This window comes from Phyllostomus hastatus, unplaced genomic scaffold, assembly GCF_019186645.2.
Source record: "Phyllostomus hastatus isolate PE091 unplaced genomic scaffold, TTU_PhHast_1.1 phas_scaffold_442, whole genome shotgun sequence".
Taxonomy (NCBI): domain Eukaryota; kingdom Metazoa; phylum Chordata; class Mammalia; order Chiroptera; family Phyllostomidae; genus Phyllostomus; species Phyllostomus hastatus.
The window spans coordinates 1,173,102-1,199,223 of record NW_025334030.1 but is presented as its reverse complement, the minus strand read 5'-3'; the positions used below and the strand labels follow the sequence as shown (position 1 = coordinate 1,199,223).

At 42.6% G+C, this 26,122-nt stretch overlaps 1 protein-coding gene across 16 annotated transcripts in view; it reads left to right on the top strand.

Annotated features, from left to right (window-relative positions):
• Positions 1–26,122, top strand: part of RBFOX1 (RNA binding fox-1 homolog 1) — a 1,503,477-nt gene that overhangs the window by 1,221,293 nt on the left and 256,062 nt on the right. The window lies entirely within an intron of this gene.

The window sequence follows — 26,122 nt, the reverse complement described above, 5'->3', positions numbered from 1 at the left end:
TGGCTGTGGCCAGGAGACTCTTGCAGTGCGTGACACGTATGGAGACAAAAACGCAGTCCCAGCTCTGGCCCTGTGTGTCGAGGGACCAGGATTCCCCAGCCTTCAGTCAGACTCCGTGGAGAACATAGTCCTGAGATGACCCTTTCCAAATGTAATCCTTGAACTGAAGTGGAGCCGAAGGTCTCCATTTTAGCTCCTAGGGCTACTGTAGCAAATTGGCTCCAACTCCGTGGTCTTAAACAAAAGAAATTCTGGAGGCTAAAAGTTTGAAATCAGTATGTTAGCAGGCTCAGCTCCTTCTGGAGACGAAGGGAGAATGCACTCCATGCCACATCTAGTGGTTTCCGGCAATCCCCGGCATTCACTGAGTTGCAGACGTACAACTTCAGTTTCTGCCTCCATCTTCACATGGCCTTCTCCCCTGTGCCTCCACCCATTCTGTCTCATATAAAGATTTGTTATTAGAGTTAGGGTTCACCCTAATGCAGGTTGATCTTATCTTGAAATCCTTAATTGCATTCAAAAAGACCCATTTTCCAAATAGTATCACATTCGTGGATACTGGGTCTTAAGACCTAGACATGCCTTATGAGGGTCACAATTCAGTCCCTTATTATTTTGAAGGAGGCTTTTATGAAGAAACAGTTCAATTTAACTGAGGCCACTCAATAACAATGACAATAGAAGGAGGTAACATTCTTGGGCTCTTACTGTATGCCAGGCACTGTGATGATTGATTGTATGCATTATCTTTCTTACTCATCTCAACAATCCTATAAATTAGGTAATATGCTGTTCCTCAATTTATGGATGAGAAAATTGAGCCTTAGGCAGGGAAGGTCATTTTTCTTAGTCACCCAACCACAAAAGTGGCATAGTTGATTTCCTAATCCAGGTTTTTCTAATTCTGTGCTTTGATCCATCATGCCTGAAGTTCTCCAGCTTTGTCATGTATTGGAAGCTCCATTTCTAGAGATTCTGATTCTGTAGGTTTTGGGACAAGGCAATGATCCACATTTAAAATAACTGCATTATGTAATTCTGCCCCCTCCTTCCTCCCACTGAACCCATTTCTCAGGTGATTCTAACCTCAGCACAGGGCCAAGCCATGTCTATATTCAGATGATTCTCAAGACAGAAGTCCTCAAAAGTGAAAAACCACTCACAAGAGAGACCAAATTGCTTTTTAGGTGAAGCACCCTTGGTTCTCAGCTTTTCTTTCAAGCATGTCCTTTTCCCAGTGGCTCACACACACTTACTGCGTCACTGACCATCTGCAGGAGGATATGTGGGAATCAGGGGTGTTGCTCCTAGGCCTTTCCTAAAAGTAAGTCTGCTTACTCCTCAAGCATTTTGAGTTTTTCTCTTGGAGGACACCCATACAGTTGGGGGATGGATAGTAGGAGGACTTCAGCAAAGTACAGCAGAGGAGCCATAGTCTTGCAATAATCCAACCAATCAGAAATTTGCTTCAGTTCCCAGAAGCATGGTGGCAGGGAGTTGTCCATGCTGCCAATGGTGCACAGGCCTGCTAAGTGATATTTAAAAGCCCTTCTGTCATAATGGAAAGCAGTGCGGTTGATGATCTTTGCTGCTAAAGAAGCAAAAAGAAAGTGTCACATAGCACAATTACATTTTATTTCTAATAAGTTGCCCTGCCAACCTTGGAACCACGAGTGAAACCTGAGAATGTGAAGGGAAAAGAGGATGAAATCTGGCTCAATGCAGCTGATTGAAGAGGGTTTATCTGAAAAATAACCCCAAGACATCCCAAGAGAACTTGCCTGAATAGAGGAAACAAGCAATGGTATTAGAAAATCAAGAAAAGTTAAGCTGCCTGATAAAGTTATTTTTAAAAATTGTATCTTCAGTGCATTTATTTTTAATCACACAGTGGTTGGCATAAATCCATTCTCTCTGTGAAACAATTCAAACTATACATAAATATGCAAAAGTGGAGAGCAAAAGGTGAAGGTTGCCGGTTTTTGACTAGCCTCCAAATCTCACTGCTTTCCTCAAGGAGCTAACCTTTGTGAGTAGTTAGCAATCATTCTAGACCTTCCTCTGATAAACTCTCAAACTCAGCTTAAAATAATTGTGTGTGCTTTGGTGAAACTGTAGACAGGTAGACAGATTAATGAACAGATACATAGCCAAACCTATTGATAGATAGGCAGATAGATTAGAGAAGCTGAGAAACAGAAAAGTGGATAGATAAAAAAAGTAGTTTAGAGTCAAAATGTCTTGCCAGACAGTGTTTTGACTTTGCTGGTTCTTCCCTGTGTGATACTAAGATTATAAAAAATTCTTGCTTAATTTTTTTGGTCCCAGCTGTTATTACGTGTAAAGTGGGAGTGGGTAGAAAGAGCAGTGTTGCTTGCCTCCAGAATTAAAGATGAGAGTGAGGCTTCAATGAGAAAATGTGTTTGAAAATGTAATAGGCTCAACAGACATCTTGGCACTACCAGGAGATGTAACATGCCCAGTTCCTTTCCCGTGTATAATTCAGCCCAGGCCAAAAGAGTTTGTAAGTGGCATAAAGGAAAATAGATCACCCTGTAAAAATGGCCTGCAAGAAGTTTCACATCCAAGTTGATGTCACATCTCAGTGAGGCTAAATCTCAATGAGAAGAACACCATGTGTTAATAGCACATTAGACATGCAGCAGGTGAGTGTTTTCTCCTTTTAAAAGTTATTTTTATTTTATTTTTCTAGATTTAAAGATACAGAGTAACATATTACAAATGGTCATATTATATTCTAAAGTAAAGGTTTAATTAAAACAGAATAGGTTTTTGCCAGATTGAATATACATATATGTATATATATTTCAGGACTCTAGCTGTGACAAGCAAGTTTTCGAAAATATGTTTAAAAATTGACCAGGTTTCCCTGAAGTCTCACCCGTGAGGAAGGGTGAATGGGCTTACTCAGTTCTGGACATAGATAAGTGCCCTGTGGTGATGGTTAGTAATTTCCTTTTGAAGTGAAAAGCAGTAAGCATGTTTCTGAACCCCATTACAATCTTTAATAATTTCATATTAAGGCATTGTCTTTAGCTACAAATGAATCTAATTTTCAAATGTGGTCTTAAATAAAATTTAGTAAAAAGCAATATCCCATCTTCCTTCACTGAGCATTTCTACTATGGGACAGGGGTAAACAGAGAGTCCTTGCTGCTCTTAGTGGGTCACAGTGGGGAGCAGGGCACTCCGAGGCCCTGAACTGTGGTTGTGGAGAGGTGCTGTTCTACAGCTTCTAAGCCCTGACGCACAGTCTGGATGTGACTGGCTTCCAATGCTAAGTATGTAAGGCTCTCCTCTTAATTATGGTATTTCAGATAGGCTTAATTTGACATACACTGGCACACAATATGCTAAATATTTCATATAATATGACTTGAAGGAGGGAACGCCCCCCTGCTTGAGAGTCTCACTGGGTAGGACATTATAACTTAGAATCTCAACAACAGCAGGGTCATCTTAACTGCAGAAAAAGTCTGTCTTTCATTCAATGCTCCCAGAGGTACAGACCAGGGCCCATGGAACAGGAAGACGAGATGCAGTTCCAGAAACACTGCAGCTCATTTACAAGTCTGATCCTAAAGGAAATGGCGAGCCTGGAGCTCCACATTCATGATGTAATTTCACCATGAAATAGGACTTGATTTCCCTTGAATTATTTTATACCTCCTCCTCATTCGATCAAGCAGACCTAACTTCCAGAAGCACTCTTCTCAGTCAGTGACTGACTGTGCATGTGAGACACTTTCAAGTAATTCGCCATTGTCTTCTGAGAGATGCCCACTTACTTGGTGATGTTCACTGCATGTACTTTAAATGAATGTAACAGATACGTAATAGTGCTGTATGTTTTTGCTATAGTAGATCTTTTTAAGAAGCATTAATATGTCTTATCTTACAGTATACTGGCAATAATATTTGGAGTTAAATAATTTTGCAAAGCAGGTGGTATTCTCTTCATTTTGGCAGATGAAAAAGGCAAACACAAAGAGATAGGTATTTATTTAAGGTCATTTTGGAAGTCACTGACCTATGTGAGAGGTCCTCAAATTTCTGGCATCCAGTGGTAGCATCTTACAGGTGAACAACTGTGGCTCCCATTAACGTTTTCTGAGCACTTCCAGGTGTCAGACACTGTGTCAAGCAGCTGGTAGGCATGGTCTCCATGGCCAGGTATTGTTATCTTTCCTATTTTATAGTTGAGGGGGGAAAACCCTCATAGAATGTAAATAACTCATCCTAAATCACACAAGTCAGTGAACTAGGACCTAAACCTCTGAGGCTAGCCTGTTTTCTACCACCCTTCTAAATATGTGATGTATCTGTGGATTTTAAACAAATATTCTTCCATAAAGCTGAGTGCCTCCCTTTTTCTACAAATAAAAATTATATATACTTAAGCTGCACAACTTGATGTTTTGATATACGATGTATCATTGTAAAATAATCTGGTGAGGATGTGAAGAAAAGGGAACCCTCCATCACTGTTGCTGGGAATATATCCTGGTACAGCCAGGGAAAACAGTACAGAAGACTGTCAAACATTAAGCACAGAACTGCTTTGCGACCCAGTAATCCCACTTCTGAGTCTGTATCCACAGGACAGGAAGTCAGCATCACCAAGAAGTATTGCACTCCTGTATTTGTTGCAGCATTATTCCCAATAGCCAAGACAAGGAAACAATCCAATGTCTGTCAGCAGATGAACAGATGAAGAACACTTAATACACACATGCACACATACACTGTGGAATATTAGTCAGCTATTAAAAAGGAAGGATTTCCTGAATGTACTGTTTAATTCTCTGATTCTCCCCTGACAGGACTTTCTCAGGTAGAATGCACAGCAGGTGAGCCTTCCCACGTGCAGCGAGCTCTCCTGGGATGCTGACGTGGGTCAGTGAGGAAGTAGAAGCCAGGGCAGAATTAGTTCCTGGGTCAATGCATCTTATAACCAGTGAGCAGATGTTGGGTGTGTGCCCCCTTTCCCATCCCTCCTCCTTCCAGTAGAGCTGACTCCTCTCTGTAGCTGGAAAGACACCTGCTCTCTTTGCTTGCTAGAAAGAGAGCTGTGAAGGGCATCACTTAGGATACAGTCCTAACCCTTACCAAGTGTGTCTTTAAAGCTGAGCAGGCACACTTGCTAGGTTGAAGGGTGATCATTTCTGAAAACATCCTAAAGAAAGACCTCTAATGAGGCTGCAGTTGCAATTTCTTTCCAATTGTAGCAAGAAAGCTCTTGACGATCCGGCAGTGTTTGCTTTCTGCTTCGTAAAGTGAAGAGGAACACAGCAGAAATCAGCACGGCACAGTGTTGATGCCAGCCCAGAGGTGGGGACTCTGATGGTAGCCCCTGCTGCAGACCTTTGCTGCTGGGAAGCCTTCAGCTGCGATGAGATTAGCAGACGCAGCAGCTCAAGCCAAGGCGCCGTGCAGTTTTTTCCCTGTTCCACCAGGTGTTGCCAGAGAACATTGAGCAGCACCGAGATCCGGGCAAAGGGGGTTCACAGCTGCTCTGGAACACATGGGCTGTGTGGAAGGAAGGCAGCAATTAAATGTTATGCTGACTCCAACAGCCCTCTTTCATTAAAATATGCCTCTGTGTTGGCCTCATGGCTCGAGTTTCAAATCAACACATTTTGTTGCACATTTGGGTCTGCCCACACACTCTCCCACTGGAGGAAGGAGGCCAAGCTAGATTGTGATGATCCAGGTCACCAACCTGAACCCCAGAGGCACCTGTGGTCAGCCTGCATCTTTACCAGGAAGTGGACAGTTGCCTTGGAAGCACATAAGAGTCGCTCTCTCTGCCAGGCTTGCTGCCTGTTAACTCAGGGTAATTGCATTTCAGCACCTGTTCTCTGTTCCCTTCCCACTCCACTACGTCTGCAGCAATCAGGTCACAGCCCTGGGCCAGTGATCCTCAGCCAGATGTGACTGAGTCTCCAGGGTTCATGCAGCCATGTCTGGAAATACTTCTGGTTGCCATGACTAAGAAAGGGGAGTTGCTGTGGACATCTAGTGAGCAGAGGCCAGGGATGCTACTAACGTCCTACCATGCAGAGGAAAACCCCACAACAAAGGGTTATTAAAACTGCCAGTAGTGCTGGGGTTGAGAAACCACGTTCTAAAGACAAGGGCTTTATAGACACAGTGATTGTATTCTCCAGAACACACACTGAGGTCAATCTCACTTTTTACATTTTATTTTTAATCACAATTCACATTCAGTTTGGGTTTTGTTTCAGGTGTACAGCAGAGTAGTTAGACAATCATCTACTTTACAAAGTTGTCCCCGTGATGTTATCAGCACCCACCTGGCACCATACATAGTTATTACAATAGTGTTGACTCTATTCCCTATAATATACTTGACATCCCTATGGCTATTCTGTGACTACCAGTCTGTAGTTCTCAACCCCTTCACTTTTTTCACCCAGGTCGCTATCCTGACTCCTCTGTGGCAACCATCGATCTATTCTCTGCATCTATGAATCTGTTTCTGTTATATTTGTTCATTTATTTTTTTTCTTCCTCATATAAGTGAAATCACATGGTATTTGGCTATCTCAGTCCAACTTATTTCACTTAGTATAATACCCTTTAGGAGATTTATCTTTCCAATTGTGATTGTCCCAGAAAGTCTTCTTTAAATGCAATTAAACATTATGACTTTTCAAGGCAACCCCACCATGAAGAAGTGAAAAACAAAGATGGCATATATTGCAAGCCTACTCTGTGCCAAATACATTGCTCCTGTCACATCTAACTTTGCAGAGGTAGCACTGTTCTATATTACAGAAGAGGAAACAGAGGCTCAGAGATCTTGTGTTCCTCGCTCAGGGTCACCCCGATACTAAGCAGGAGGCCCAGTTTTAAATCCAAATCCAATTCCTTAAGGACCACTGTGTCTTTCCCAGTGACTTGCTGTTCCTCCCTGTGTCCTAGAAGGCAGGTGTAGACTTCAGTGCTTCCTGCGCAAATTGGGGGCTAAACATGCCCTGAATTGGCTTCTGGCTTCCTAGGTCTGGGATGTCACTTCTCTTCGTTCCCTGGGCCCCAATTACGCCACTTGCCAAACTGGGTAAAGAGGACTTGATGTTTCATAAAGGGCCTTTCTGACTCTTCCAAGACCCTATGCTCTGCCAGTGGCCGAGGAATTTCTTCAGGGCCCTGGTTCCCAGGATGTTCACAACAACTGCACAGCAGCTGCTGGAGCACTCGGCTGATGGTCCTGCTGCCTGGTAAGGCTGGCATTTCTTTAGGTTTTCTCTCATTTGTTTCTCCCTGTCAGAGGTCTCCAGATCCTTTAAGGAAGAAAGGTCAGGTGTGCATGCTTGATATGCACTGATAAAGAAGCCCAAACTCAAATGGAAAACCCACTTTTGAGTCTTGTTTTTGAGTGAACAGTAAATTAGAGAGCGGTGCAAAATTACTTAATTAAAAAAATACAAACTTTCTAGAATCCAGGGCTTCCCTTTCCAAAAACTTCCTGTTTTCCAAAGTGACCAGTCAGCAATGTAGTAAAAACTGTTACTCCACACCTGCCTGCAGCATCAGAGTCCTAAGGCTGCTGCAACAAAATACCACACACTTGCTGGTTTAAAACAATGCAGATTTACTACCTTACAGCTCTAGAGGTCAGAAGTGCAAATGCGTCTCACTAGGTTCAAGTCAAGGTTTTGGTAGGGTTGTGTTCCTTCTGGAGGCTTTAGGGGAGGATCTGCTTCCTGTCCTGTGCAGCTGCTGGAGCCAGCATTCCTCGGTCCCCCGCCTTCAGAGCCAGCAGTGTAACCAGTGTAACAATTTCAAAGCTTTCTCTGACTCTACCTCTATGGTCATATCTCCGTCTCTGTTCTTTTAAGAATCCTTGCTATGGACATGGGTTTCACCTGGATAATCCAGGATAACCTCCCTATCTCAAGATCCTTCACTTAATCACATCTGCAAAGTCCCTTTTGCAGGATAAAGTGACATAGTCACAGACCCTGGGGATTGGGACCTGGACTTTTGTGGAGGGGAGGACATTGCTCTGCCTACCACTCTTACTTTACGGCTGCGACTGATGGAACTACTGGCAGTAAAGTGATGAAAAAACATCCTGTTTTGCTTCCAGTGACTTGTATGGTAATTGTGCATGTATGTGCATGCTGCAGAGAAGGGAGGTCCAGAAAAGAAAACATAGCCCTCATATAATCCCTCTAGGGCAGATATGATTATTATAGTTATTATTTATCTTTGTATTTTCAGAGCCTATTGTAGGGACTTGTGTATGGCATAATCGGGGCTCAATTTGTGTTTCATGCATTAGCATCTTAAAGAAATGAGTAGATAGAGTTCAATAAAAATATAGAAGAAAATAACATATCAGAGCAACCCAAACATGACAACCCATTGGTTATATTAATTGCTGTTGAGATTAGTCTTAGTACAATGTTAATCGATACACACAATCATAACCTAGAGACTGCACAGCAGTCCCCCCTCATTCACAGTTTTGCTTTCTACAGATTCAGGTTCCACAGTCAACTGTAGTCCAAAAACGTTAAATAGAGAATTCCAGAAAAAAGCAATTTATAAGTTTTAAATTGTGTGACATTCTGATGGAATCTCACGCCATCCACTCTATCCCTCCAGGGGCTGTGAACCATCCCTTTGTCCAGTGTATCCACACTGTATATGCTGCCTTCCCACCAGTCACTTTGTTGCCTCATCTTGGTTATCAGATCGACTGTCTTGGTATTGCAGTGCCTGTGTTCAAGCCACCCTTACAGTAGCCTGATGCTACATCACAAACCTACACCGTTTCATCTTGCTTCATCCCATCATGTAGGCATTGTACCATCTCCCATCATCACAAGAAGGATGAGTACAGTACAATAAGACATTTTGAGAGAGAGGCCACATTCATATAACTTTTATTACAGTATATTGTTAAAATAGTTCTATTTTATTATGTTATTTTGTTAGTCTCTTATTGTCCCTAGTTTATAAATTAAACTTTATCCTAAGTATGTATATATAGGGATAAACATAGTATATATAGGGGTTAGTACTCTTTGTGATTTCAGGCATCCACTCAGGGCCTTGGAACATATTCCCCATGGATAAAGGGGGACTCCTGGGCAAGTCTTCAGAGTGTCTTCTACATCCTTGCAGATTCAGTGTCTTCTAGCAAGCTCTAGTGCTATACAGGTTTTTCTGTTTCACTGCGGGTAAGCAAATTAAGGCCCGAGGGCCAAATCTGGCCTGCACACTGTTTTTATAAACTGTTTCATTGGAACTGAGCTATGCACATATTTGTTTACAACTGATGGCCATTTTTGTGATACAAAGGCAGCGTTAAGTAGTTGCAACAGAATGTGTGGCCCACAAAGCCTAAAATATTTATTCTGTGGCCACTTACAGAAAAAGTTTGGAAATCCTTCCTGTAGAGAATCGAACATTGGCAATCTTTCCTAGTTACGACACAAAGTTTCGTTAGTGAGAATACACCACTCTCTGGCTGCCTTGGGTATCAGGCTGTTCTCATTCTCTCAGTTGTAGTATCTGCAGAAAAATGCTATGGATGATCTTACTGCAAATAAGAAAAGTCTCAAGTTAATCAAAGCAGGCACTCAGATTGTTTAGATTTTTTTCCCCTAGCTACGTTTAGTGAGATAAATCGTGCTTCACTGTGGTGACTTGTAGATGACAGTAAAGCAAATGAAATTTTAATACAGTGACTATATTCATCTTGAAATTTTTTTTAAAAGTAAAAATGTGTCTTCTGTGGGAAGTTGAACACAGTAAACGACTCAGAACTGTTATTGCATTGAGATGAATGGGAGTAAACAGTGCATCTCCAGAAATATCCCATAAATATCCTTAAATTATAACCATCTGCTTGATCTGCTGAGAAGTGACTAATTCCTGATACTTTTCTCTCTCTAGACTGCCCGTCGATTAGACTGAGGATTGAGATCTTGGTGGCCCATAACTAACTTGATAATCTAATCTAATAAGGCTTTATTTTGGTCTAGACAGGCAATCAAGGTTGCTCGCTATCTTCTAGGGCAGATTCCTCTACCAATGACATTTTGCACCCTATAATTTTCATTTGTGGGAGAGCTGTCCTATGCATTGTAAGATGTGTAGCAGCATTCCTGGCCTCTACCCACTAGATGCTAGTAAAAACCCCTCCCATGGTGACAAGGAAAAATGCCTCCAGACACTGGTTTATGTTCCTACAGAAGGGTGGTCAAACTGGCCCCCAGTGGAGAGCCATTGTTCTAGAGGAATGGTTTTCAAAGGGACTTAGAAAGCACATGTCATCCTCTCATGTGAAACATTGCATGTTGTTATTTCAAATGGACTTTTATTCTTATCCTTTTGCAGCCCTCCCCCGATTCATCCCCCCCTTTCTCCTGGGCTGGGCTCTTATTAATGTCTAAATGCACTGCAAAGATGAGATTGCCTTGAATTCCTCCAGCTTCGCCTGATAACCCTGAGCATGTTGCCGCTCTAAGCCAGATCAGCAGAACCAGGTCTGTGATCAGGTTCCGAGCGCTGGAGCACCTCTCTGTCGCAGCTGCTGTGATTAGAGGGGCTGGAGAATGAGTGTCTCTCTGATGTGGTCTTATCAGGCTGAGCCTTAATATCAACCCTGTTAGAAGAGCTTTGTCCGATCTGCCCGTAGCTTTGTTCTGAACCGTTCAGTAACAGTTCACTGGAGCAGAAAGAGCTCTGTGAATTGATATTATAAACCTGCATGCCTGTTTTATTCATTGCAGAGGCAACTGAATATAACACAAGTATTTATTTTTAGTGATTGGAGAATGGCATTTCTTTCCATTTCCCCTTTGTCACAGGATGCAGAAAAAACGAACAAACCAAAACACAAGACTCTTTTTGAACACAAACCTATTGAAAAGATATCACCTATTGTTTCTTGTTTCAATTATTTTGCCTATCCTAAGTAGTATATGTGTGTGCATTGAATATGTATGTCTGTATAATACATATTACATTCGTTTGGATGGTCATAATAAGGGGCCACAGGCTAGCAAATGTAATCCAATCACCACAGGTCTGGCCTATATCTCTCTCTGGCTGTTCCCTTGACCCCCACCGCCCCAATTTCATTGAGAGTGAGATTTTCTAGAAAAATTCATGAAACTTCATCATGTTTCATTCATCCCTTGCTCCTGGGCATTCCTTGCTGAAGGTCAGGAGCTGTGAAATTTCTCTTTAGTCCCATTGCTTTGATATGGCACAGGCCAGGCAATGAAGAAAATGAAGTGTGGAAAAATGGAGTTACGGCCATGACTTAAGTGTGAGGAGGGGTCTGTTCAACGCGACCAGGTTAGAAATGAGGAGGCATGCTGCCTGTTGTCTGAGCTGAGATTTCTTTAAGGGTGGAACCTCAAGAAGGACTGGGTATAGCTGGATGGCTCCTATGACAGGGTCACTTCAATTAGTTAAAACTCCATCTTCAATGATAGTGATGAAGATGATGACAATAGTAATAGACTGAACCATATGACATTGGTTTTATTTGACAATTGTTTACCTACTTAAATGTCACTTTCGTATGATTCAACTTAATGATAAAAATAATAGCTAATCAGTATCGGGTGATTGCTAGGGTCCAGGCACAGTGCTATAGGCATCACATAGATCAGCTCACTGGACCCACACAGCAACTGTCCACTGGAGATACTGTTCACACCCCGACTTGACAAATGAGGACACTGAGGCTATGGGAATAACTTGCCCAAGGTCACTAAATAGCAAAGCAGAGATTTAAACTCCGGAGATTAATATTACAGCCTATGCTCTTCACCCCCACAGTACACTCTTGGCTGGATAGCAGTTTTAGACAGATGTTCACACTTTCCACAGAGGGTCTTGCATCTTCATCAGGCTTGGGGAAAATTCAGTTTGTTATTTGTGTGCAAGTCTCACTGATTATGAAGAGTACCAATAGGCCCCAGCCAACTGCTCACCACCTAGTAATGGGGGCCTTGCCATCAACTTGGAATTCCAAAAATGGCCCACACCAAGTTTGCCTTGAGGGTCATGTGTTAAGCAGTCAAAGTCAGATTTCACCTCCATCAGCTTCACCAAACATTCACATTCCTTTTTTTCTGACAATATCTGGCATTTCAGTTGTAAAATCTTCATTTTCTAAATTCTATCCCACCTGTAAGAAAGGAAACAAAGCTATTAACAGCTTTAGCAAAGATTCCAAACATGTGAGAATCCTAAGTACTGTAAGAATAAATAAATAAAAAGGGATAACTGGGGTCCTTCTTTAAAAAAACCTATATATATATTTTCAGTCTTATCATGAGAAAAACATCAGACACATTCCAATTGGGGGGCATCCCACAAAATATCTGACCAATACACTGTCAAGATGTTAAAAAATAAGGAAAGTCTGGGAAACTATCATAGCCAACAGGATTCTAAGGAGACATGATGCCTAAATGTCACATGTTGTCCTGGATGGAATTCTGGGGCAAAAAAGGGACATGATATGCAAACTAAGGAAATCTGAATAAAGTATGGACTTTAGTCAATAATAATTGTGTTTATTAATTATGAAAGATGTACCAAATTACTGTTAGATGTTAATAATAGGGGAAATCGGGTATTGAGATGTGAGAAATCTCTGTACTCTTTACGTTTGTGCAAATCTAAAACTAATCTAAAATAAAAAAATTATTTTGAGAAAGGAGAACACTATAAATACAGAACAAATATGAAAAAAACTAATAATTTTCCACACTTTTCTGTTAATGAGGAGTTCTCACATAATAATGTAAAATATTCCATTTTAGGCTTTTCCTGGCGTGCATCAGGCAATTAAAGGCTTTGAAAAGTCCCACCGTAAACATCAACATAGTTGTGTGATTAGCTTTAACCCAGCTTTTCTCAAACTGATCTCATCTTGGAATCCTTTTACTTGAAAAATAGCTATAAGTGGGGGAAAGCTGGGTCACAAGCATCCCTGATTGAGAAGCTCTTCTTAGCACCTGTTTTTCTAGGAACTACCATTGGATCACTTTCACATTCCTACTTCTCCCAAAAGCCTATAGGAACTCCTTATTGCCTCAACACCAGTCCTCACCCTGAAACCACTTTTCTTCCCTGTCAATCTTACCCCACTTCAAATTCCCTCTTCTCTCTCCCCACTCTTTCTCTAAGGAAGTGTGTCAGTCTCACACTTCCCAAGCAGGTTTGTGAAACTCAGATGGCTGGACTCCACCCCCAGAATTTCTGATTCAGTGCATCTGGGGTGGGACCTGGAGAACGTGTGTTTCTCAGGAGATACCAGATGTCAGTGCTACCAGACTGGAGACTACATACTAAAACCACTGACATTCCTGCACCCTGGTCGTGAGGTTGCCTTGTATCCCTCCATAGCCTCTAGACTTCATCTTGCTCTCACATGTTGGCTCTTACTTTTCCCCATGCACTGGTTACCTAGTAACTGAAATAAATACTAGTGAAGCATTCCTCAGTGGGTGTGGAATCCAGAAATGGATCAGATTCAAATAAGAAATAGGGAATATTTGGGTTTAACAGTAAGGATATTTTTCTTTTTAACAAAAGGTCTGGGTCCCATGGTCAGTGTCATTATTTACTAGATAAGTGACTTCAGGCATATTTCACAATGTCCAAAAGCTTAGGTTCTCTACTATAAAATGGGGATGATTTTTACCTTGTCAACTTTTGTGAGGATTAATTGGTGGCACACATATTAAGGTGCACATAGCAAGGCACATTGCAGCTACTCAAGAACTACTACTTCTCTAGCTCCAGAAAAGTTATTCCCAGACATTGGTGTCCACCAGAATCACCTGCAGAGCTGGTGGAAATACAGAGTCCCAGGTTTGCCTCTGGAGATTCTGACTCATCAAGTCTGGGGATGAAAGCAAACATTTAATAAGCAGTTGTCAGAACTGCAATTCAAGTGGTCTACACGTAATCCATTCATTCATTATTCATTTACTCACCTATCGAACAAGCATTTGTGCTGGGCCTCCATGTGCCAGATGGGATTCCACGTGTTAAGGATACAGCAAGGGAGAAAATAAAGACCAGACCTTCATAAAGTTGATGTGTAGTAACCACTATACGAATAAGGATATAATGAATGTCCAGGTCATGAGAAGTGACATAAAGTGGGAATCAAAGCAATGTAACAATAGTTAGAGATGGGATGGTCAGAGTAGGTCTTTCTGGAAAGTAAGAAATCATAAAAGAATCTACAATTCAAAGTTGGCTTTCTCTAATGTGAATCATAATCTAACACAGAGGTATTATAGTCATCTTTAGTTTTGGGGTTTTACTATTAGGAAACATTCATTTCCCAAACAATATGGTAGATCTTGTTTTGTTGAGTGTCCACCATATCCTCAACACAATGCTCAGTATTTTGCAAGTATTATTTCTAGTCCCCAAAACAACTCTACAGGGGAAGCATTTTATTCCCATGTTATAGACAAAGGAGTCTTGAAGAAGCTACATGGTCACATAGTTAGTAAATGGCCAATGTCGGTTCTTTCTGCTATACCCTATAGCCTTGAACATATAAAAATCCAAACTTTGTTTTCAAAATCCATAGTGATGCCAACTGTATAGCCCTAATCCTCTTAAAGAACCAATTATTTTGTTGCCATTGTTCAAATTCATTGTTTTGCCCTTTCCAGTAGTTTATAATCCTTGCTGCACATTCAAATCCCCTGGGATCAAGAGCTGGGTATCCAGGATTTGAAAGTCTTCTTAGATGAATCTGATGTGCAGCCAATATCAGGTACCACTAGCTAGTGTCATCATCCAAGAAGAATAAATGTTTCCTGGCCGTAGAACCAGTGGAGCTCTGGTTCACAATGTAAATCAAAAAGGTAGCTATGAGCCAATACACTTGAGGTTCATGATCACCAGGTGGATACATATCTCTGAAATAAGAAACACACCAGCCCTGACTGATGTGGCTTAGTTGGTTGGGCATTGTCCTGCAAAGTGAAAGGTCAGCAGTTCGATTCCTGATTAGGGCACATGCCTGGGTTGCTGGTTCAGTCTCTGGTCGGGGTACATATCAGAGACAACCAATCAATGTTTCTGTCTCACATCGATGTCTGTCTCCCTCTCTTCCTCCTTTCCTTTCCTGCTCTCTAAAAATAAATGAATTAAAAAGAATAAGAAGCAGACAGACAGAATGGCATTGTGGAAAAAACACAGGCCTTGTCACCAAACCTGGGTTTCACACCCAGTTCTGCCCTCCTCTGGCTCTGTGGTTTGGGGTCAGGGACTAAACTTGACCATACTGACTGTACTATACCTACCACTGTTAAGAATTCAGGGGCTTCCCAACACTGTATTCTCTATTTTCTCTGCCTAATACACTGCTCCCAACCAAGGAGTATGAGTTGAGTCCAATGAACACAAGGAAAAGGCACCAATTTCCTCCCCACCTGCAATGACTTCCTGGCTTTTCCAGCACAGAAAAGTAGAGGAGTGCAGAAAAAAAAATCTTTCCAGGAACTTTTTTTCCCAAAGTTATTCAAATCCAAATTTAGCATTCTTTCCTGGGGGGGAGGGGGGTGGGGAAAGAACTGCCTTTTTCATGCATTTGCAGTGATAACTTTACACCCAGTAATGCTTGCTGTGAATCTTGGACTAGTAGTGGTTTGGGCTAACAGGGGTTTAAGAAGGGTGGAGGGGACAAGTAGCAATTAAGACTGCTTTCTCCCTTCTTCCCTGAATCTTGTCTCTGTAGGACTGGTCTTCCCTCTGGCATGCAGACCTCTAAGTTTCTTGTTCCTCTCTTGGCCCCTCCTTGCTTATTAAACTTGCAATCTGAAACAATTGCTCCCACTTTGTATTCCATGCAGCTGTAATATTTGCCCAACGATGAGCTCCATTCAGTGGTTTGTTAACCGAAATGGGAAGTGACAGACTCAATAAAAGGAAATCTCTGTGCCAAGGAAACAGATATTATTTCTCCCGCTTGCTTTCCGTTTTTCTCTTCCTCTCAGTTACTCTGTGCCGGGAATCAGCAGACTCTGAGCTCACAGACACAGTGAAGCTTCCTATTGATCCATGTCCAACTAATTTGATCGGAATAGAGACTTTTATTCCCTGTTGTTCTTCTCAGTGGCTCTCAGCAGATGTGATTGAGTGGCTGGGTGTCACCCCCGACCTCTGCTGATTGGTCTGAGAGAAGAAAGGATGCAGAAGAACCTGGGTCCACAGTGCTGGCCAGGAGGGGCTGGCTGTGGAGAAGATGGGAAATTACAAAAGGATGAAAGTGGGAGGGAGGAAGTATAGGCTCCTTTCCTGGGATCAGCCTTCTTGTCTTTTTTGTCAGTGATGAGTTACAGAAAGCACCCACCATTCCCAACTGAGGAAAATCAGGGGATCTATGGGTAATTTCTGGGTAATGACAACTCAGATGTTAGACATGTTTTTATTTTTCACATATATTTGGGAATTAGTTACAAATAATAAAGGTGATGCTGACATTAAAAGTAATCTAACACCATCTAATCACATGGACATCTCACTTAATCTCCACAATAACCCGTTGGAGGCTGCATTATTATTATGCATATTTTTAGCAAAGAATTGGGTCTTGAAGAAGTAACTTGTCCAAGGACTGATAGCAGGCAGGTAGAAGCCCTGAGACCCAATGTATGTCTCCTAAACTTGCACTTTGTTTAAAACTTGTTTTTTTTATTTTGAAGATAATTGCTGATTCACATACTGTTGTGAGAAATAACACAAAGAGATGATCCCACATTCTCCTTGCCCAGCTGCCCCCAATGGTAATACCCAGCATACCTGTACTACAATACAATGACCAGAAAATTGGCATTGATACACCCATCCACCTTATTCGGACTTCACGAGCTTCACGTGTACTCAGTTGTGTGTGTGTGTGTTTACTTCTCTGCAATTCTTTCACCTGTGCAATTTCCTGTGCCAGACCACAGTCACCACACAGAGCTGTCCCATTGGAAGGATCCCTGGCTCTGCCCTTTGTAGGGACTGCTACCTGCCTCCCCACTCCAGCCCCAGGCAACCCCAATCTCTTCACCATCTCTATAATTCTGTCATTTCAAAAATGCTACATAAAAAGTTTATGAAGTGCTTTCCTTTTGATTATCCATTTTTGCACATGTTTGTGGTTACAGAATCAGTCCACAGACAGACTTTTTGTCCACTTAGCTTCTTGGTCCCTTCCAGTTCCTCTGCCATCTGCTACCTCCCTTTTGCTCCAGGTCTACTGAGATCAGATACACTATTGACATGGGTGTATAGGCCATACACACATTCCCCCTCCACCACTCCCATCCCAAGGATAGGCTCCTGATGTCATTGTGTGGGAATTCTACAAGATTCTCAGCTCCCATTCAGCCACTGGAGGTCAAGATATTCCCTGTCAGTACCCATTGACATTCCCCATTCCCTACCCTCACCTGGTTCCCCAGGCCAATGTGATGTTCATTAACCATGCTGAGCCTAGGAATAAGAGGACCAACTTCAGTGTCTAACCAATGAAGTCCACCCCAGAAGTCTCCAGGCCCTCTACTGGTTAAAAAGTTACAGCAGAAGAAGAGGTTTGCGCAGGTCTTCTAGAGTACACCAGATAGGATTGTGTGTTGTCTATGGGTGGGTAGAGGCTTCACCCCCAATTTTTACAGAATGCAGTATCTTTTGAATCTTGTGTAGCAAACAACCTTGACTCTCACCCATGGCCCAAAGTGTCCTGAAGCCTTCCCATGAAATGAAGTGACCACTGCCCCTCTTACATGTGAGTCAGGTGCCAGAGGTGGAGATTAGCCATCACACACAAGGATCTTTCATCTTCTTGATTTTGTATCTGATTCCATTAAGGCCATTGCCTGGAAATGGTCAGTATACACTGGGGACGAACAACAGGATGGACTGAACTGTCTTTTGTCACAGAGTAATATCAGATTAGATTGGATCTTGGACCTTAGGTTTAGAGGAGTTTTGCCCCCTTACTCTTGAAAGCCCAGAAAAGGTGAGGTCCATGGATGGTAACTGCTCTACACAGTTCTCTCTCTCTCTCTCTCTCTCTCTCCCCATTCCACACTGCCCCCTCCCTCTTCCTCTTTCTTTCTATTACTTATATTGTATATAATAATTTATATATTAATTTATATATTATTTATATTGTATCCTCAGCCTAAATGGACATTGTCTTGTCCCCAAGCAGCTGATGCCCCTCCCCAGACTTGTTTTCCCTTGGTGGTGGTCCCCCTGTCTGGGCATCCTACACAGACATGGCAGGTATTTCATTTCATCACTCTTCCCCTACCCCCCAGGCTCCTATCTGCATTTAAGGAAGCCACCCCATTTGTGGATGTCAAGGGCAGAACCCCACTCACTCCTTTGGCTCCATGCATCCGACATCTTTGAGTGGGCAGACTCTATTGTGCCTTGTCAGGCCTGCTGTGGCTTTTGTTTCCCTGCACATTTGAATAATACATCTGATTACCATGGCAAACCTTGCAGCTTATGCAAGCTTGGACCTCCTGCCTAATTAACTGATGATAACAGGGCCCAATGCCCTTTCCCCTCTCTGAAGCCATCACGGACATGACAGTTCTTTTATCTTTCTTCCAAATTGACTTGCTCTCCCAACCCTTGCACAACCCCTGTTTTGTCTGTTTACCTCTCATGTCTTTGCCAGACTGTTAATTTTCCATGGCACCTCCTATCTCGTTGTAATTAACACATCGAACACGGAAGACACAGCTCTGCTTTTTGCAGATGCCTAATGGAGGTGTTTTCTTCCTCCACTAATTATAACCACTGTATTTTAGCAATCTGTGTTGACCTAAAAGGATCTGTGTTTTTTTTTGTTTTTTTTTGTTTGTTTGTTTTATTGTTTTGGTTGAAGCACTGGTACAGTTTTGCATCTCAGTTTGGGCCACGGAGAACAAAGTCATTACCAATATATATTGTCAGTTTTTCTTTTCATAGCCTTGAAAGTAACAAATGAGGTACATTTGTTGTCAGCCATTCTGTGCCGCATTTGGCAACTCTTTGCAAGATGTGGGTAATATTTGCTTTGGATATATGCTCTCACTCGAATCTAAATATTCTGCCTTGCTAATTATACAGATGGGGCACATGACCTACTCCATCGAGTGTGCAAATCCTCGGCAGATTGTGCATAGCTTCCCATCCCATTAGATTTTAGGGAAGTTGAGCCCTTGCCTCCACCAAACCTGAGACACGGAATCTGTTTATCATCTCGTGCTTAAGCTTAAGATTTAAGCTGTCATGAATACAGTTTCAGAGAGATCAAGGTATAAGGAGAAGGTTGGTAGTTACAGCAATAAAAAGAAGAGCAAGAAGAGCAGCTTTAGTGAAGGACTCCGGCTGGAATAATGATGATAGAATTGTCTAAATCGATGCATCTCTTGTCAGACCCATGTCTGATGTTTGAATCAACCGGGCCTTTTCTCCAAGAGCTTTCCTTGATAATATTGAATTATTTATTATTTGTGTCTTCCCCTCCTTCTCTTTCTGATGATTTTTTTCACTCTGACTTAGTAAAATTTGTTTTTCATGCTGCCAGTTTCAATGTTGTCTATACTTTGATAAATAGCAGTAATTGGGCGTATAGCAGAAGTCATGTACAAATGTATGACTTCAATTACATCTAGAACATTTTTTTCTTTATATTGATCTTCCCCCCTTTCTTATAAGACCTATTTCTATAGCCCATAGTGCTGAGTATTTTAAAGAATTATTCTTTGTCCAGGTGTTGGTATGTACTCTGGAACCTATGTTTTATCTTTTCAAAAAATGTGATCCTGCCTCTCCATCAGTCTGGACAGACCTGGAAAGGGATACTTTGAGGCCTTTCCCTAATGAGGTCTCATAGATTCTTCTCACCTGACTGTCCCACTGTGTTCCTCAGTGTGTGGTTTCTGTAGCCTGGGTTTCCTTGTTAAAGGAAGGGCTGAGGTAGGGAATGTGACTTTACAGACCAGGGTATAAATTTGTGTGTAATAAAAAGTATGCAGAGGGCAGTACTTAAGAGAAGGAGAAGAAGGAGGAAGAGTAGGGTGAGAATAAGGAAGAACAAAATAAAGAAGAAACAGAAATTCAGGGGGGAGAGAAAATCTTTATTATAATTCAAGTTTAAGAAAATATTCTTCTTGAACACCAAATGTTTCCTTCTTGGACTCTAAATGTTTCTGATTCTAAGCATCATTGTTTATGATTTGACACCAGGAAGTACTCGTACTTGTAGTACATTTGTTAGCCAGCTGAATGCAACTTATAGTTTCCCGTCAAGGTTCAATACCAGCCCAGTGTTTGGTGGTAATGCTTTGGCAATAGGGACATCTGCTAGGCACAGCCAAAGCTTCTAAGGTGGGCATCTAATGTCTGACAATTTCTAAGCCACTGCTCTGCATGAACCGAATCTATAAGCTGGAAAAATGAAGGATAGAGTTGAAAGCCTACCGAGGTGCTAAGCTGGACACAGCTTCCTGAGAGCGCAGGCACACTGGCCTGAAGATGGCCTTTCCCACAGAAGGGCAGTCGCACAAACCACAGCTGAGCATGTTGTGGGCGGCTCCCCCTGTGGCTCTGAATCCATACCTTTGAATCTTGCTTCTGTGAGCACTTCTCTGAGAAGCAAAAGCATGACAGGACACTGGTGTCTGCTTTTTAAGGGCATGTGACTAGAAAGGGTTGATTTAAAAAAAACAAACATGAGGAGAAGTGAACGTTTAAAACATATTTTCAGATAGGGTGTGTGCCCATGTGATTTTATTTCATGCCCACTCCCTAAAGCTATGCTTGGCCCATTTTAGTTAGAGGGAGAAAATAGAATAACAATCATCAGAGCATCTGAGTGATAAAGGAATCACACTCTCAGTTAGTGTCTGCAGGTGATGAAGCCGGGACTTAAGTAGACAAAGAGAAATTGAGTTGGCGCTGGCTGTCTGTGACTCTGGACCCCACCAGGTTGCTGTGTGCGTGCGTGTGTGTGCATGCGCGTGAGAAGGACTTTGATCAAACTGCCTCTCCCACCAGTAGCTGTTAGGCACAGTGCTCAGAAACAGCCCTATTGTTTTAGATTTTCTTTCATATCATGTAGGTGTCTATACCATGCCACCCACACAGGAGAACAAGTGAGCTGTGAAATATATTCATTGTTAGAGCACCGGGGAAATGGCGGCCAGCAATCGCAGGTAATAATGTCCGACAGGCAAGGGAGGCCGCCAACATTACCTGCATTATTTCGGTTGCCTTTTTCATTATAGGTTCGGGAAATAGGCAGCAATTCGATTATGGCATGATTTGGGGTGGAATTGCTTGCGCTCCCTGACCTCGTCACTGGGGGATCAAATGAGAAGTCAGCTCAAATAAAGTTTATAATGCATTAACCGGACAGAGCAGTGCCTTACCCACAGTTTTTCATCTTCCAGGGGTGTGTAACTAACTGCAGCCCAGATCTGTCTGTACCTTAAGGCACTGGGAGGATTGGCCGAGATGTATGGGAGTGAGTGGAGGCCGCCAGTGGTGTCCAAACCCTCCCCTCCAGTGTGTGTGCTGGTACCTCTGCAGCCTGGGTGAAGCAGTGTGATTAACAGCACAGAGGGAACCTGCTTGTTGATTATTAATTTCCTGTCCCCTTTGCCTTATTTTTTTCCTTTGCACATATTCCTGATGGTTTTCCTTCTGCCTTTTTGCTTTGTGCCTTATGCCCACCCCTTCCATCCCTCCTTTTCTTTCCTCTGGGCCACTTTCCTGCCCGTGGAGCTAACCACTAGCATTTCACACTGATGCCTTGCCATCCTGCTGCATGCTGGCTGGCTTCACACCTGGGGTGAGTTTCTCTCTTCCCACTGGGGATTCTGTTTCCAAAAAGAGGAGATAGAGGGAGAGGGGGATGGAGAGAGAGACAGAAAGAGGATTGAATTATGAATTTGAGGGAGTATATTAAGCATAGGCTTGGTCTTCAGTTAGGAGTAACCCAAAAAGCAAGACAAGTTCACTGAGTAACAGCACCGCAACCCATCCCTGCTGTTGCAATGAGAAACATGGTTTCCCTTAGTACATCAATTAAATCTCTTCTTACCAGTTCTAGACACAAAGAGTGCACATTGAGGAAAAACTGGAAATAATGACAGGTAATTGCATGGAGGTTGTACTAAAAGATATTTGGGGTGCTGGAGTTTCACCTGACAGCAGAATTGTGGAAGGAAGTAATGAAGAGATTTGGGAGGTTTCTGGGGTGACTTGTGGGTTGGGGGTGGTTGTCATCAAATCTCCTGTCACTGTCTGTACCCCTAAGGTGCCAGCCATCACTTCGTCACACAGTTGGAGAGGAGTGTTTCATGCTGTGAGCACAGGACACTTTGCAGCTGGGCACATGATCTGAGGACTTCTGGTTTTGATTTGCTGATTTGCCCACGTGTCCAGTTGGTCTGAAATACACAGAAGAGGCTGGCGACGTCCCTTCCCACAGTCCATGATGCACAGCTCTGTCCTGCATCTCTTCTCGCTGGTCTTGGAGGATTCCTTTCCTCCTCTTCGAATCTGTCCCCTCCTGGAAATCAGCAAGATCTGTAAATAGCGGAAGGGTTGGGGAAGTGATAAGTATGATTTCCATGAGGTGTCTTTTTTGGTGTGCCTGTCTGTCTGATGAAAACCTTGTGTTTTAATCTGAGAAGTTCACCCTTTGGGGAGATGGCCTTGCAGCTCCCCAAAGCTCATAGGATGGAGAACGAAAGGGAGTTGACATTAGTCATTCTCTTTATTTATATAATTTCAGCAGTAGGCAGGAAAAATCTTCCAAGCTGATTACTCCTTTGGTTTAGTCAGTCATTTTTAAAAGCATTCAGAGCTTCTTGGGCAGTGGATTTTGAGGGAAAAGAACTGTGCAATGCCGTAATGACCCCTGTGCCAGCAGCAGGGCTGGCCATGGCGGTTTACTTTCGGGCTTCGCACATGCTCACTGAGGTTTTACCAAGTGTTGGACCACTGACAAGGCCTTTATGTTTTCCTCACCAACACTGCCTCCCCCCATATGCTGACCACACGTTTGTTTGTTTTTACACAGCACCCAGCACAAGAAATGAACGGAAAGTACTCACAGAAGGGGACAGCCTTTCAGCTTGGGCAGTTTGGGGCCGTGGTAGTATCCTGAAACAAAGTCAAAACCAAACAAGCAAACAAACAAAAAGAGTGTCATTCAGAGCAACCAGATTATCACCTTGAGTTTCCAAATAATTTTTCTTCAGTTTCGTGGCCTCCCTTAGGGAATAACAGATACTCTTGGGACTGAATGTCTGCTAGAGAAGTAAAAATGATGCTCCAATGCTGATAGGATGCTGAGAAGTTTGAGCACTAAGAAGAATGATATTTGTCACAGACATGGACTTAGTTTTTTAATACAAATCTTCCATTATGCTATTTTGAAAGATAAAAAGGAGGTTTCTTTTTTAAAAAAATCTTGGTGTATTATCTATCTGTGGCATGTGCTGATTTTTTTTTTCCAGGAAAAATCTTATACTGGTGGGAACTAATCTCATTGGGACGGAAAAAAATTTGAAAATTATGTTTTAAAGTGCATTTTTGCTGTAGCATGTGAAAATCCCAACATTGCTTCGTGTTTCACTTAGAACACAAAATAGATTCAATGAGAAAATTAAAAAAAACAATTTTCACTCTGACTTTTTATTAACCCACAAGGGGGCAGGTAGTATTTGATGAGCAATATATGAACTGGCTTCTCTCCTCATCTTCATCATTTCCTTCACCTCTCCTCCTTCCTTTTCTTGCAGCAGCCTTCCAGAGAATCATTTGATAGGAAACTTTCTCTACTTGGGAAATTCCAAAGGATTGCAGCCCTTCTATAAAGGTCTTAAAGTAACATTTATATTTGAATGAATCTCATCTCAGCTTTACCTTTCAGCTCATTTCTGGCAATCTTTGTTTCCAGGTTGCAGAATGTTTCTTCTGAGATAATATGTATTCCTCTTCTTCAGTCTGTTACCAAGCTTCTCTGGATAAATAATGAAGTTGTTAAGCCCTGAGAATAAGCTTTGAAAAGAGTCCTTACCCTACCTGGGGAAAAGCTCCAAACATTTGAAAAAGAAAAGGCACCACTGTTGTGTAACAGTTCTTAAAATACTGCCTTGTTAATTTGTTTCTATTTTACAAGGACGTTATGCCAACAGTGACAAATGAAATGTATCTCTCCCCCAACCCCCCAAAAGGCTGCCTTCCAGATTCTCCTCTGTGTTTACAGAAATGTGCTCTATTCAAAGTTGGGATCAATTGTTCATGCACACTGGTGTTCATTTGTTCAAGGCGGCATCTGGGCCTCAGATGTTGGGAGTGACCCGTGAAGGCAGAGTGCTATTAATAGTGAGGCTTATCTCGTCCAGGGGCGTAATCATTTTAGCATGCTCCAGAAAAAGCCAGCATGCAGCTCTCTGCCCACCTTCACTCAGGCAGGGTCCACACCTTCCAAAGGCAAACACGGCCAAAAAGAACTCTGAAAGAAGTGATTAGAGTCCTGATTGCTCTACAAATTGAGCCTTTTTTCTGCTTGACAGTGATCCTGGCATAGCCTCCCCACTTAATCCTCGCCAGCAATTTGCCTATAGTTACAGCTAACAAGAGGTGATTAGAGGGGAGTTTCCCATCACTACTTAACACCCAGCTCTAGGTCGACACGGGCACAGGCAACAGAGTCGGGTCTGTTTTCCCCTTAGCTCACCACCTCTGGATGCATTAGCCTGGAACGCAGCTAATGATAGTTTTCGAGCACCAGCCAGAGTTCCTGAACAGCATCTGTTAGCAGTTATCCAGCTCCCCATGTATTGAGGAAATCCAGGAAGGATGGAGAGAAGGCCTGTTGCTTTTTAAACCAAAACCAGAGAGCTAAGCCAGCACAGAGTGTCTCTCCCAGGAAAGTTAGGTGGACACTGTGCTGAGTGGTCCACTGGGGGTTCTGTTTTGACACCAAGAAGGGGACAAGATCCACTCATTGCGTAGTTTACCTCTCCTCTGCAAGGATCATATCTCAGGGGAGAAGTTAGCACAAAGCAGAACATGCAGGTTCAGTGGGCTGTAGAGGTGTGAGAAGAAGCAGCAGGCTGGCTGTGGGGTTAGGTGGGTGGTTCCCGTGTGTGAGCAGCGTTGGCAACCCCTGGAGGGCTTAGTAAAACCTCCAGGTTTCTGATTCAGCAGGTCTGGGGTAGAGCCGGAGGATCTGCAATCCAACAAATCCCCAGGAGAAACTGCTGCTGCTGCTGCTGCTCCTGCTGCTGCTGCAGGTCTGAATCTCACTTTCAGAACCCATGACGTGCTTTGACAGCCTTGGCCTTTGCTAACTGTGAAGTGTACCCCCAGCCTCCCTGCTGAACACCCATGTGTGGCTCCCCATTATCTTCAGGAAAAAGTCCCAACTCTTTAAGTGACTTCTGAGGCCCTTCGTAAGCTGCCCACCCTTTCTCCTCTAGTCTTCCTTCCCCCTGCCCAAGCTATTAAATGTGAGCATACCTGAGGCCCCCATCAGGAAGATGTTTTTACATTTTGAAAATGTTCCTCCCTGGAAAGTTCTTACTCATCTATTAAGTTGGTGCTCAACTATTGCCTCAGCTAGAGGCCCCAGCTGAGCTTGCTGCTTCCTGCAAATCTGAATTCCACAGCTCCTTACGTGCACCTGCTTGATGCATGTATTACATCAGATGAGGGTGCTGATGATGTGTCTTTCTCCTCCAAGTTAGGGATCTCTTTCATTCATTTTATTTCCCCAACACCTAGCTCTGTGCCTAACACATGGTCATTACACAGTAACATATTTGTTGAATAAATTAGGTCTTGCATGAAACAAAATGTCTAATAGGAATTATTATCAAATAGTAAAGATCAAACTTTGAAGTCAGATCATCCATGTCTGAGTTTTCACACAACCATATTGAGGTGTTTTTTCTTTTTCTTGTTTGCTTTGGGGCAGTTCACTTCCCCTCTCTGAGACTCAGTCTTATACATGTTTACAATGGGAATATTAATAATGACAGTGATAATAGTAATAGTG